We start from the raw sequence: 14177 nt of genomic DNA on the forward strand, positions 1-14177 counted from the left end.
TTATATTTTTAGGTCTTATACACTAATGTTGGCCAATAATGAACCCATTTTGTTATCAATAACCACAGACAAACACCGGTAGCACTCAATATGGTGTTTTGTGTTTTTTTTACGTTGCTATCATCGGTACAATGTCAAGCACATTTTAATCTAGAGCTTAATGTATTTGTTTTAGAGCTTAATGTTTTTGTTGATAGAAAAAAAATCCAACCTAATTTTTATTAACTGAAGTACCTGGTGAACAACGTTGGACATTCGACTAATTTTTCGACACAATCTTAAATTTTTATTCAGTTGGCCAGGCATTCCATTCTTCCGCTCCCTCAACTACTTATTAAATTATTTTCATAATTCAAATTGTTCAATCGGGGGTGCGATTTGCTAAGCTTTTATTTCGTCCGACCCGTGACGTTCAACAATATATTCAATTATCTTTTGTAACTTTCTACAAACAGGGACACAGACTTACTATGTCACAGAGCTCAATTGAAAACAGAACAAAGTAAAAGAGAAATTGCAAAAAATTAAAAATAAATCTTCAACTCACGCAATCAAACACAATGTTCACGTGCCGAGCGGTTCCCAGTCCGAGTTTTTGCTGTAAAAAAATATAAGAATTGCGGTAAATAAAGGGAAAAAACCGCATTCCGCACACATTTTTTAGCGATAAAGGCAGTAATAGTCGTGATATTTTCTAAGTTTAATGGTTTCAGCGGTGAGCTATTGTACGATTTGCGGTTTTTAGCGGCAAATTTTTGTAACAATTATTTGTTTTTTCACCACATTGACCGGAATTATTACATATTTAACTCCCGTACACGGGTTCGAAACCTCATCTCTTGCATGTCAACAAGTTTTTATTCAATTGGCCATCTGTCAGTTATGTTCATATTCTTTCGTGTGAAAAAAGAACAGATTCAAAAAACGTTATGGCTAACAAATGTGTTAAAAATTCAAAAAATTTGAGATTTTTTATCTTTTTTGCAGCAATTCTGCTGTGAAAACATTTTCTTACTTTAGCGATGAATATCTGTGAGTTTTTGAAATCTTAGTGGTGAGTTTTTTTCACTACTTTCAACGCATTCACTGCTATTCTTATATATTTCATTGCAAGTTTTCTGAGGTGAATTCATTTGGTAAAATTGGCAGTTAATTTTGTAAGATATGCGATTGTCGGTTTTCTATTCCACAAGTTTTGTACGTTTCCCGCGCTACATTGTTGGTTAAAAGTGGGTGCGCTCTGTTGATGGATATCAGGAGCTATTCATCTTTATTAGCATCAGGGGCGTCAATAGCTTCAACTTGTGGCCTTGTGTTTTACTTTTTTCATAGAACACTTCACGGACAAAATCTCATACACCGTAGCTAGTCAAATTCCTTTTTAACGCGCCGAAACTCGAATAGACGAAACTCTGAAGCCACAGTTTCTTATTCGTTTTCAAGGAATTTGTTGTCCATCAAAAGCAATTTTTCATCTGCGGCGAACGTTGGTCAAGTACTTGTTGTAGTTTCTCTAGTAGTAGAAATTCTGACTGCAATTGGTCATTGTTGCGGCTCTTCGAGAATCTCAGTGGAACCGTTATATCACAGTTTGCTTCTCGATTTTCAGAACAAACTGGTTTTTCACGGCCTGGTTTAAGTAAGCTCAACCAAATTAAAACTTGCAAGATCATAAGATTCCACTCTTCAAGCAATTGAGTTAAATTAAAAAATCAAATATTCATCATATATAACATCATCGCTACTTGTGTCTGATTTTTTAATCAAGAGAATGATATAGGTCATTGTTTACAAAATAAATGTCAAATAACGGCAATATTTACATTTGTTGATATAAGCACGAATGGTTATTACGTGTCTCTTAATGCCTCGAACGTACGGTATTGGGACTTTGATGGTCACCTAAGGTATCATAAAAAAAACAATCTAAGAATATTAACAATAAATAACAAAATATCAAAAAATGCCAATTTTGCACCATATAAGCGCAAATAGCCACATTTGTGGGTCTGATTCCAAAACGGTTGTTGGGTACATGAAAATCTTATGGTCAACCTAGCCGTGTGCTATAACTTCGGATTCGTTAGGCTTTCCTTTCTAAAAATCGGTGTGGTATACAAAATTTCGGTACCAATTTGTAAAAACTTTCAGTTTTGACCATTTTTGAGTTTTGACAAATTCTAAATTTTTTCAGTTTCAAAGGTTATGTTTTGCTGTGTGATGCTTTTGCAGCAGATTTGAATTGGCGCTAACATCGCCGACCCTGTTTTCGATCTCGGAAACACCATCGTAGAATATTGGCGCTAATTTCACGACTGGCCGGTTTAGCTCTCCATGTGACATTTGGACTCTCTCTGATCTCAAAACACCGTCGTTGCCAGTGAAATTTTTCAGAGATTAGTCCCAACTTGTGCTCACAGATTTTCGCAGAGTTATATTTTAGGCATCTTAGCTCGCATTCCTTCAGGTTTCGAACATGTTCTTTAAACCGCCTCGGTCTCTGGTTCCACTGTGGAAGATATTCGCGTTGTGGATCCATTGTGCAAATTAATCAATCTTTTCCAGATTATTTCGGCATATGCTTGAGACGTTTTGAAAGATTTTCTCAGGTCATGGTAGCGGTCGTTGGATGGCATGAATCTAGCACTCGCGTTCTCTCGTCCTAGCAAGAAGTGATTTTGTGTAAGTGCTGTCAGGTCTTCAGGGCCGTCACTTAATGCTCTCAAGGGTCTTACGTTAAACGTTTTCTCTATGAGATACATTGTGTCACTGAGTACCTCATCGGCGGGCAGTAGTCGTTTGTCCAAGTTTGCGATCATCACTTTCTTCCAACTTTGAGCTAGTCTCTGAACAAACTTTTTCTGAGCTCATTCTCAACCCCAGCTTTCTCCCAGCTTTGTCTCTGAAGTCATTCTCAACCTCAGCTTTGTCCCACTCGTTCATAAACGCTTTCAGCTCATTGGCTGCTCCAACGAAGTTCGTTCCGTTGTCACTGATGATGGTGTTTGGTTAGCCACGTCCTGCAATGAATCTTGTCACTGCTGCTAGAAATGACTCGGTGTCCAATGATTGTGCCACTTCGATTGGTACTGCTCTGGTTATTAGACAAATGAAGAGGCAGCACCATCTTTTCACTGTACGTCGTAGGAATTTCACTTCGATGGGGCCGAAGTAATCCTTTCCGGTATGAGTAAATGGGAACACGTGTTCATCAAGTCGCTCTCAGGGTAGGTCTGCCATAGGTGGATGAAATGGGTTGGCATTCTTGTGTCTGCATTTGACTCATCTCGAATTGTTTTTCACATCTCGACACATCTCGGAACGCATTTAATCGAAACGGTATTTGCTCGGCTTGATGAATTTCGTCTGCTTTAAGGGGTCCCTTCTGCTTCTTCTTGAACCTCATGCATTAGGCAATGAAGTTTCTAAATCTGTTGAAAGAACTTTACTGTCTCCAATCGATTAGTCGGTCTAGTTTGGTTTCTGTGGCTGCAGTACTGGTAATTTGCTCAGCTTCTGCTTCATCCACTTGGCACCACGGCTTTGGCCACTTTTCTTCATCTGTCTGGATCCGTGCCAGCCCATTTAACCACCCGGAATCCCTGAAGCCTGCGATGTACATCCCTCTTGATACAATATCTGCAGGGTTTTCGATGCCTTTGACATGTGTCTATTGATCCATTGAAAAGTTTTCGAGTATTTCTGCTGCCCGTTTGGCAAAAAACAATTGCAGTTTCTTGTGAGCTGACTGTAATCACTGTAGGACTGTAGATGAATCTGTCCAATGATAGATTTTGTCAGTTCTGACATCATGTTCTCTCAATATCTGTTTTCTGATACGAACTCTGTAAACTGTGGCTTGGAGTTCTAATTTCGGAATCGTCGTTTGTCTGATAGGTGCTATTTATCATTTTACTATCACATAGGTAAGTTTCAACATTGCCTCGTCTTGTAGATATGCCACTATGCACAATGTTTCTTCTGACGCGTCTGTGAAAAAGTGTACTCTCAAGTTTGTACATACTTTTTCGAAAAAAAGTCGATTTATTGACATCATCCTTATTCTTCTCAACTCATAGCACCAATCACTGAATAGTTTTTAGTGTTCTGCTGACAAATTTTGGTCCCATGTTTTTCCCATTGCTGCCCAAATGCTTTTAATTAGAAACTGCATTCTTATAGTGAAGGGTGATCATATCCCAAGTTGGTCGAAATACTGCTGAAACAAAGGATAGGACAATTCTCCGAAATATTTTTGCTGGAACTTCTTGCTCAGTTCCGCGACAGATTATGAGACTGTCTGTGTCTATATTGCAGTTCAGTCCAAGGGTTGATTAGTCCAATAATTGCGGCTCTGCCTCAAAAGTTTTCAAAAATTTTGTTGATCTGTCTACATTCTGTTGATCTGTGTTGTGTATACTCGTAGACTTCCATCCTCTGCTCTGGATCTTCTCGCCAGAGAAATTGTAAGCATCGCTTGGGACAGCAACTTGAAGAAACATCGCTTCTATGTTGGCTGAAAGTGCTATCAGGTGTTCTCGGAAGCAAAAAATAATTCCGATCAGACTCTGCATTAGATCTGTCCAGATAAAAGTTTGTCGTTGAGGGCTACAATTTGGTACTTTGCTGCTGCGTTGCACACTCTTTTAATTTTTTGGATTTGTGAGGGGTTGATGACAGGATGACGTGGCAAGTACCGTTGAAGCTTGACTCTGGTTTCGTTCAGCTCAACTTGTTGGACTTTGCGGACATAACCAGCCTTGCCGTCAGTGTCAATGGTTTCCTGATAACGCTTTCGCAACATATCTTTTTTCTGTAGGCGTTGTTATAGGTACTTGAGTTGCCCCATAGCAGAGTAGAAATTATTTGGCGACTTCACCTCCACTTCTCGCTATAGTAGTCCAATTTTGTATCTTTCACCTGTGAATCGAATTGTTTGCGGCAATGTTTTGTTTGCTGTCTGTTTGTCTTTGGAATGACCAAAGTTTGAGGCGTAGGATTCAATTACTCTAATAACTAGCTAACTTGTCCTTTAATACTGAGGTTGCTGTTGTAGCAATAGTTGCTGCTTGCTTCGCTGGTAAGTGACCACTTAACGCCCATCTTATTTTCAATTTGACTGCCCACGGTGCGGTTTTAGCGTCTGATTTCTCAAACTCTATTAGCTGGTGGATGTCATAACAGTCATGTCCAACAATTATTTGAATTTCGTTTAGATTGTAGCTCTGATTTGGCAAAGTACTCAAATGTGGGTAGCGATCTTTCAACCCCTGCTGTTCTACAATCTGGTCACCCAATTTCTGTTTCTGATGAACATAAAGTTGCACGGTTGTCACTGGTCGAGACTTCTTGTGTGCCGAAGCCGATATCGGGACTATATCCGTCTTGACAATTTGTGATCCGTGGATTCCTGCTACTGACGAACACGCTCTTTGGCCTTGCAGCTGTCGTGTAGATACAATGGACTTGTCCACAAATGAGATTAAGTATCCCGTATCACAAATTTCCTGCACGCTCAGGCTGTGGTTTCCATTCACCAGTTTTATACGCACTACAGGGAGTACCCCTTGTGTGATCATTGTTGCTGCTGCTGTCGTAGCATCTGAGGCACCCTGTTCTAGCCTCCTTATTTGGAATTCGGTGTGCAAAAGCTTGTTCTGATGTTGTGCACTGATGTTGTGCACAACTGGGCACACTGCAGGTTCTTTTTTTGCAATCCTTCGACCAATGGCCAGGTCGCAGGCAATCGAAACACAGTCTGATCTTCTGTATATGTTCTCGTCGCTCGTTCACTTTCATTGGTTGATTGGCGCAACTCCAAATGGCGTGCTGTCCATCTTTGAACGGACCTTCTGAATTTTTGTTTTGTATAATCATCAGCGTTGGATGCAAAAGTACTTGTTTTTGGCTTTTCGCGACTTTGAAACTTGGAGTTGTCTGGGTTAACAAGTCTTCATGTATGAAAGCAACTGATTCCAAGCAGCCTTTGAAAACAGTCAAGCTCGCTGCTAGTAGTCGACGATCCTGTAGAAGTCGCAGCCACTGCTCCTAAGCTTAGAGGAAATTTTTCTGGTTGCTGAACTCAGAACTCCCTCCGATACCAAGTTATGCTGGAAACCAAGTCGAGTTAAAACGTTAACCGTGTTTTTGCCTACTTTAGCAAAACGAACATGGCCGCTGGAGTCATTGTGTTGAACTGGAGGATGTGTGCATATCTTCTTGAGTTTTGAGATTCAACAATAACTCTCAGTCAGACAAACTTTTTGCAGAGAATGTCCAAGGCTTGATAATATGCATGTGAGCTGAAACCCAGTCGAGAAATTGCAGCTTTTGTCTGACAAGTGAGGCTAATTTTCAGATACTGCATCTTCTCAATATCGCTCAGCTCTTTTTGGTGCCACAATTACAACGAAAATTTCCGCCCACTCGGGCCACACCAAGAGATCTCTTGAGAATTCCGTTAGCTTGAGTTTTGTTAATCCTCTTGGGTCACCATTCGGTTGGTAAATTACTTGTGCCGTAGGCTGGCTCACTGATGTTTGATTTTGGCTCTCCATCGATCTGTTGCGAGAATTTTGCTTGGGACTCTGGCTTCTCTGCCTGTTTGGGAACACTGATGCTCCTTGTTGCCTTGGGACGTTGTCTTGGGCAAAACGTCTGTGGTTCTGTTACCCTAATTGATTTAGGGAATTCTTGTTTCTTGAGAATACTCGAATCTTGCAGTTGCGTTGAGAAAAGTCCTCCACACGGCTGGAACCACGGTGTAGTTTTTTGGTAGGCGCTAAAGCGTTTGTCATCTTTGTCCTGTGTAACATTCTTAGGAGGCTCGATCACAACATTTGGAGATATTGGTCGACTAGGGCCAGACTATTGGGCAACTGAATTTGTCCAGCCTGCAGTTCTTTCTAGATTGTGTCTTGATCAAACATCTTCTAAGTCGTCTGCCTGTGATCGAGATGCTCTTGAACTCTTTTTTGTCAATTCAATTTCCATGCGCTTTTGCTATTCGTCGGCTTCAGCTTTCTTTCTTTCGTTTTCGAGTTCTCGTTCTTGTTGTCGCAAACGCAGCTCGTCTTCTTGTTGTTGCAATTTTAGACGTAACTCTTGTTCTCGTTGCTATTGCAGTTGTTTCTTTTGTATACGTAACTCTTCTGGCTGACGACAAAGTTCTCTTACCTTACGTTCCTTCTCTATGTCCAACTGTCGCTCTCGTAGTCGTTGCTCTGCCTCTTTCTTAGCTCTTATGTTTTGGAGCTCCATTTCGTCAATCTGTCGCCTTCTCGATGATCGCAAGTTGGTGATACTGGGTTTTTTCGGCTTTTTTGTGTAGCAGAATGTCTGGATGAGACATCGAAGTTCTTTTCTGGGTTTTCTATTGCTCCAATTTCTGTGTTAATTACAGTTTCGTTTGAGTCTTTATTACCAGCCGAAGTGGATGACACTAATGCTGTTTAACTTTCATTCTCAGCGCTTTGCTGATATTTTTTTAGTTGGTTTTGAATATAATTTTTTTTCTCGCTTAAACTTGTCAACGATTCCGTAGCAAAATCTGATTTCACGATTTGTATAACTGCTGCGTGACTTGAGTCTAGTTTCGTTACTATCTGTTCAAGTTTACCGCACAAAACTTGCTTGCGGGAGCCGTCTAAATTTTCTGATCCCAAATTGAACTCCACTTCCTCTGCTTCTCTATAGTACGATTCACATGTTTCCGACATTGTGTAGAGCCGCAAGGTGTCTTTCCCTGGGTTAAAAACGATGTTGCGATATCCTTCAATTTTTCTAAGTTTTGGTATTTTGGCATTCGATTGTCTTCTTCTTTTCGCCCAATCTTCGTTCGGTGTCGCCTTCAAAACATTCCAAGTACTTTAGATTCAGTAGTTGTCTTTGCTGCTGTCTGTTTTTCTTAAGATCATCGTACGTCTCGAAGAAAGATTGTTATGCTTTTTCTACAATCACTGGTTTCTTCTGAGCCAAGTGAATTTTCACATCAGCCAGATGTCCGTCAAACGTTTTGAGCAATTCAAGTTGCTCATTTTGCAGCTTCTTGAGGGGGCCTGATTTCTTGTAGTCAGTCGTTTTTCAATCTCTATCGGGTTTCATTCCAGTCATCGTAAGATTTCGTTCTATTCCACCAAATTGAATCGTTGCTGTTCGTGTTGTTGTCCGGGTCGGCGGACCAAATGTTGCGGCTGCTCCACAATCTGATTGGAACCGATATATCCAGCCTGGTTCTCAAATTTTAAGCCGCCTGGTTCTACACAGGGTTCGATTGACTAACAATCTTGTCGAAACAATTAGACGCTCGGACTTATTAAAGGACTGTAACTTTAATTTAGTTGATTGAAGTTAAGAAAATCCTTAGTGATAATCTATGTTCAATCTCGTGCCGACGTTTGTAAGGCTTCAGCCAGTGTTAGTAATTCTGCTAATTCTCGTTAAGTAAGCTCAACTAACTTAAAACTCAAAACTTAACAAAAAGATTTAAAGAATCAAATTTTAGTCAATCCGAGAGCCAACTGTTCTGTATAACAGTTTCTAATGGTTCCAAATAAAATTTCTATCTCGGTTTCACTATTCAAACAACTGGGTTAAAGTGAATAATTAAATGTTTATCATTTATAACATCATCGCTACTTGTTTCTGATTGGTTAATCAAGTGATTTAGGTCACTGTTCATAGTAAATGTCAAATTACGGCAATATTTACGTTTATTGACATAAGCACAGATGGTTATTACGTGGCTCTAATTGCCTCGAACGTACGGAATTTGGCCTTTAATGGTCACCTAAATTCTCATAAAATAAACATTTTAGGAAATTTAACAATAAATATCAAAAATTTTAAAAAAATGCCAATTTGCACCATATAAGTGCTAATAGCCACACTTGTGGGTCTGAAGCGATAACGTTCGTTGCGTTCATGAGTAGCTTAGAATTAACCCTAACCATGTGCTGTAACCTCGGGTTGCTCAGGTTTTCCCTTCTAAAAATTGGGGGGTGTACAAAATTTCGGTCCCATATTGTAAAAATTTTCAGGTTTGACTATTTTTGAGTTTCGAAAAATTCTAAGGTTTTTCCTTTTCAAAGGTTATATCTTGCTGTCTGATGGCTTTGGTAGCTGATTTGAAGTGGCGCTAACGGTCATTATTTTTCTTCAATTTCAAGGTTTCAATTTCAATGTTTTTCTTCAATTTCAGGAACGTTTGAAGGTAAGTTTTCCTTGTTCATAAAATTCCATTCATAGCACCGATTAAACGCAAAGCGTGAGATTTTTAACCTTTTCAAAGAAAGTGTTTTAATACGAAGATAAGTTTTTGCAGAAACAGTTCTAATATAAGTAGAAGGGTAAGAAAAAAGACCGTTTCACAGTAATACAATCCTCTTGGTAATACATTGTCTGCCGCAAGATAACTGAGTTTTTGGCAACTTGATGTAATAACCGTCAAACCTCTCATCCAAGATCCAAGAAGAATAATTCTTTAAAGCAGCAACAAGTCTCTTAACCGTTAGCGTTGACAAGTGCGACCACTGCAACTGGTACGCACGTGCGCAGTTTTACCCTTACGCTATGCAGTTGCGTTGGATCAAAGAGTAGGTTACCGCGCTGAACTGACGTTCCAAGTAGCAGATGTCAACCGAGCAAAACAGAAAGACCGGTGACTTAGTCTGTGCTGTTGAAATGATCAACCCAAGGTGTTACTAACCTACTGCTATGATCGCTGAACGCGGTGGTGGATCCAACAGCACCGCAAGCTGCGCTTTCTTGAGCAATTCAAATGGAGTGCTCGTCCGCCTGCTTGCAAAGTTAGTAGTTTTCACCCAACATTTTCTGAGTCAGACAATGTATTTGGTTAAACATAAAGCGCATAAATATTAATCAATCACAGTAGAGTTTTTAAAAAAGAAGTTTTATATACGCACAGAAAATGTTTCAACATTCAAAAAAAGTGCGGCGAAAATTCGTTTAATATAATTTTAGGTAAGTAATACCATGATAAGTAACAAAGATGATGGTTTCGTATTAAACTTTTCAGGTTTTCTAGAGTTCTGTTGACAATTATGAACCCATTTTGACATCAATAACATCAGACGAAACCGGTAGCACCTAATACGGTGTTTTGTGTGTTTTTTAACGTTGCTATCAATGGAACAATGTCAAGCACGCTTTAATTTAAAGCTTACTGTAGGCTATCAAAATCTGTTCCTATTGATTGAACAAAATTTTACATCTAATTTTTGTTAACTGAAGTACATGGTGACCAACGTGGTACTTTGGACTAATTTTTGAACATTATATTTTTATGATTGTGGATTCAGTTGGCCACGCATTCCGTTCTTCCTGCCCCGGACATACAATTTCCTATTCAAAACATTGTCGTAAATTCAAAACGTTCAAACGGGGATTCGATTCGACCAAACTAGGCTTCCATTTCGTCCGACCCGTAATTTTCAACTGTATATTTAATTACCTTTCTTAACTTTCTACAAACAAGGGCAGAGGACACGGACTTACTAGGTCACAGAGCTCAACAACAATAATTGAAAACACAATAAAAAAGGAAAAGAGAAATTCAAACTGCAAATAATCAAAAAATCATCTTCAACTCTCGCAATCGAAAACAATGATCACATGCTGAGCTGTTCTCAGGCCGAGGTTTTGTTGAAAGAAGTGTAAGAATTGCGGTGAATAAAGGTAAAAAAACCGCAATCCTTATCCCACATCCCTTAGCGGTAAAAGCGGTAATAGTGGTGAAGTTTTGTAAGATTTGTGGTTTTTAGTGGTAAACTTTTGTAACATTTGTTGTTTTTTTTTCAAATTAACCGGAGTTCACGGGTTCGAACCCTGAACTCTTGCATGTCAACCAATTTTTGTTCAACTGGTCATCTTTCAGTTACGACGATATTTCTTCTAGTGAATATAATTCAGATTGAATAAACGTTATGGGTAACAAATGCTTTGAAATTTTGTAAAATTTGAGAAATATCATCTTTTTTGCAATACTAAATTTGTGAAAACATTTTCTATCTATAGCGATGAATAATTGCAAGTTTTGTGAGTCTTAGTGGTGATTTGTTTTTTCACAACTTTCAACGCATTCACCGCTGTTCTTTTACGTTTTTTTGCAAATTTTTCTGCTTTGATAGTATTTGATAAATTTGCCGGTTGATTTCGCAAGATTTGATATTCTATGCGATGAACTGTTTTTTTCCAACGCATTTACCGCATTCAACATTAAAAAAAGAATTTTTACATGTTTTTACTGTTTTCACAGTAAATCGTACACTTTGAAGCAGTTTTTGGCGTTGACACCTCGACCCCTAGGGTTGAGAGGCAAGTTTTTCTACGCTTGATGGATTCAAGCAAAAATTTTTCTGAGACCCAGACCCAAATAAAGCACAGTTTCATCCAGATGGCTTCTGCGTCTTCGATGGTGCCTTAAAATTATTTCCATTTGACCTTTTGCAAACGAATGTTCTAATGTATAAAAAGTTTGTATTTTATTCAAGGGGAATTTTTAGGTGGTCTATCATTGTTCCTAAATTGCTCGGCCTTTTGATTCCAAAAGTTTTGTACGCTTCTCGCTCTGCATTGGTGGCTATAATTTGATTTTCTCTACTGATGGTTATCAGGAGCTATTAATCTTAATTAGTATCGGGGTACGTCAGAAGGTTCAATTTTTGGCAGGGTCGTTTTTTTTGGCAGAACACTTCATTGGCAGGATTTCGTACATCGTAGCTAGCGAAAAGGTCTCAGTTTTGATTTCTCATTTTTCATCAAATTTTGTTGGCTTCAATAACAATGTTTTTTCTCTGGATTAGGTTGGTCAAGTACTGATTGAAATTTCCCAAAGTAGAAGCTCTGAGCGCAGATGTTCATTCTCTTTCTCCATTTTTTCCATCCGCGTCGAAATTACAAAAGATTTCTATAAATATATATTATTATTAAAATCAATTAAGATTTGATTTATATTTTTAAGGTTGTGGAACGTTGTAGGTGAGTTTTTGTTGTTCATAAAGGTCTTTGCCTTTTACCGATTAAATATAAAGCGTGAGATTATTAAACAGTTGGAAAAAAAATTTGAAAAACAAACATAACTTCCTGCAGAAACGGTTCTTATTTACGTAGAAAATTTTTATAAATTCCCTTGCACACTAATACAATTGTCTTTGTAACACAATATTTGCCAGAATAGAGTCGAAATCTCGGCGTCCAAGTTTAGTAACCACAGACCCTCCAACTCAACATTGTGAGCAAGAAAATCCTATCAAGCAACAACAAGTCTCTTAAGCGTTAGTGTTGACAATATCGACCACAGCAACCGATAAACCCGTGCACAGATTTACGCTAAGGCTAATTTGTCACGTTGGATCAAAGATTTGGTCGTGGCGCTGAACCGACATTCTAAGTGGCACACGCCCACCGAGCAATAACTAACGACCGGTGATTGGCCTGTGTAGTTGAAGAGACCAACACAAGGTGTTTCCGTTCTGATGCTCTGATCACTAAGCTCCGTGATAATTCCCACAGTCTTGCAAGCTTACCCAACAACTTCTGTAACGGACAATGTAACCAACTAAAAGTAAAGCGCGAGAACGGTAATCAGTCAGAATATAATTTTTAAATACAAATTAAACACACCATGACAATTATCAAAAGGGACGGTTTTGCTTGTCTTGACTACTTTCGACTTCTTATGAACCAATATTGACATCAATAACATCAGACGAAAATTGGTAGTACTTAATTTGTTGTTTTAGGTTTTTTTTTACTTTGCTGTCATCGGAACGTTTTAATCTAGGCACGTTTTAATCTAGAGCCTTACTGTAATATATCAAAATGCGTTCGTTTTGATTGAATAAGAACGCTGCCATCAAATTTTTGTTAATTGAGTTACATGGTGACCAACGTGAGACATTCGACTAATTTTAGAATCTTAAATTTTTATGAGCGGCGATTCAGTTGGCCAGGCATTCCTTTGCTAGGCTTCCATTTCGTCTGATCCGTGACGTTCATCTGCATAAAAAATTCGCTATCTTAACTTTTCTCAAAGAGGGACACACACTTACTGTGTCGAGGGGCTCGCCAAGAATAGATGAAAACACAATTAAATGGGAACGGAGAAAATCAAACTACAATTCATCAAAAATTATCTTCAACTCTCGGTGTGGAAACCAATGTTCTCATGCTGAGCGGTTCCTGTGTCAATTTTTTGTCAAAAAAACAATTTTAGAATTGTAGTGAATAGCGATGAAAACATAACTTAGCGATGAAGGCGGTTCAAGCGTGAATTTTTTTTTTACCGCAATCACCGGAACTCTTCAAATTATAAACTGCGCTGTCATTTCCGTTCATATTGTTTCTTTTAAATTTAAATCGGATTCACTGGAAAGATCTTGTACATCGTAGCTAGCGAACAGGTCTCAGTTTTGACTCTCATTTTTAATCAAATTTCGTTGGCTTCAATAACATTGTTTTTTCTCTGGATTACGTTGGTCAAGTATTGTTTGTAATTTTTCCCAAAGTAGAAGCTCTGAGCGCAGTTGTTCGTTTTTTTCTCTATTTTTTCATCCGCGTTGAAGTTACAAATGATTTTTATATATATATATTATATATATATATATATATATATATATATATAATTAAAATCAATTAGGATTTGATTTAAGGTTGTCGAACGTTTAAAGTGAGTTTTCGTTGTTGATAAAGGTTTCTGCTTTTTACCGATTAAATATAAAGCGTAAAATTTTTAACCAGTTGGAACAAACATTCAAAAAAAACAAATATAAATTCTTTCAGAAACGGTTCTAATATAAGTAGAAAATTTAAAAAACTCCGTTGCACATTAATACAATTCTCTTTGTAAAACAATATCTGCCAAAAGTGTGTCAAACTTTCGGCGTCCAAGTTTAGTAACCAGAGACCCTCCAACTCAGGATTGTGAGCGAGAAAATCTTATCAAGCAACAATAAGTCTCTTAGGCGTCAGCGTTGAAAAAATCGACCACTGCAAGCGATAAGCCCGTGCACGGATTTAAGCGAAGGCTAACTGGTTACGTTGGATCAATGATTAGGTCGTGGCGCTGAACCAATATTCTAAGTGGCAGACGCCCATCGAGCAATAACTAACGACCGGTAACTTGGCCTGTGTAGTTGAAGAGACCAACACAACGTGTT

The 14177-nt window shown here is 38.5% G+C and overlaps 1 protein-coding gene across 3 annotated transcripts in view; it reads left to right on the top strand.

Moving 5' to 3' along the window:
• Window positions 1-329: 329 nt before the first annotated feature.
• The window catches only part of LOC142356543 (clustered mitochondria protein homolog), a 76905-nt gene continuing 63057 nt past the window's right edge, over window positions 330-14177 (top strand). For all 3 annotated transcript variants that reach the window (XR_012761437.1, XM_075408429.1, XM_075408432.1), the window contains exon 1: window positions 330-340. The gene's annotated coding sequence lies outside the window, so the exon portion shown is untranslated. The remainder of the gene's footprint in view (window positions 341-14177) is intronic.

This window comes from Convolutriloba macropyga, chromosome 2 (assembly GCF_964194025.1).
Source record: "Convolutriloba macropyga chromosome 2, txConMacr16.3, whole genome shotgun sequence".
NCBI lineage: Eukaryota > Metazoa > Xenacoelomorpha > Acoela > Convolutidae > Convolutriloba > Convolutriloba macropyga.